Genomic DNA, 666 nt, shown 5'->3' with positions numbered 1-666 from the left:
TTTTCACTTACGATTGCATTTGTTCTTATACGAATAATGAAATCTGTTCCTTTATACTTTGTTATGGTAGCTAGAAGTAGTAATAAGTATCTACGAGTGTATGAAGATTTTGATGGAGTAATAAAGCGAAAAGACTAAAATAAATCAGTTGTCATTAACGTCAGATCATTCTGCGTTAATTCAATTATCTTGAAACTTTTGGATTGGTAAAATGGAAGTTTTCAACTGTATATCCTACATTTATGATAAGGGTACAGCTTTTACGCCTTACAGACAACTAGATTCAATCAGACATATCCAAAAAAGCGATATTGAAATTGATTTGGATTGTACATTCACGAATAGTAGCTTTTCAACTCCAACTTAATCCTACAGGAAGAATATTGTTTTAATCAAAGTATGCTGTATGAACAACTGCTTTACTATACTCGTATGCTAGGTAATTGTGAAGTACTGCTGCTCTTTGATAGGCGATTTAGAATTACAAGATATTACGGAGCATTACTAGTGTTATTTAAAATTATGAAGCGGTCTATGACTAAAAAGATAATTTAAATAGATGAACCGCTTTTAAAACCTTAATCTGATAAAAATACATGGTATATCACTTACTTTCTTATCGGTTGATTCATGCTTCTGTCCAAAACAGCAATACGGCTTGATTCA

Source organism: Trichoplax adhaerens, genomic scaffold, assembly GCF_000150275.1.
Source record: "Trichoplax adhaerens TRIADscaffold_11 genomic scaffold, whole genome shotgun sequence".
In the NCBI taxonomy this organism is placed as follows: Eukaryota; Metazoa; Placozoa; class Uniplacotomia; order Trichoplacea; family Trichoplacidae; genus Trichoplax; species Trichoplax adhaerens.
The sequence above is the reverse complement of the archived record's forward strand: the minus strand, read 5'-3'. Positions refer to the sequence as shown.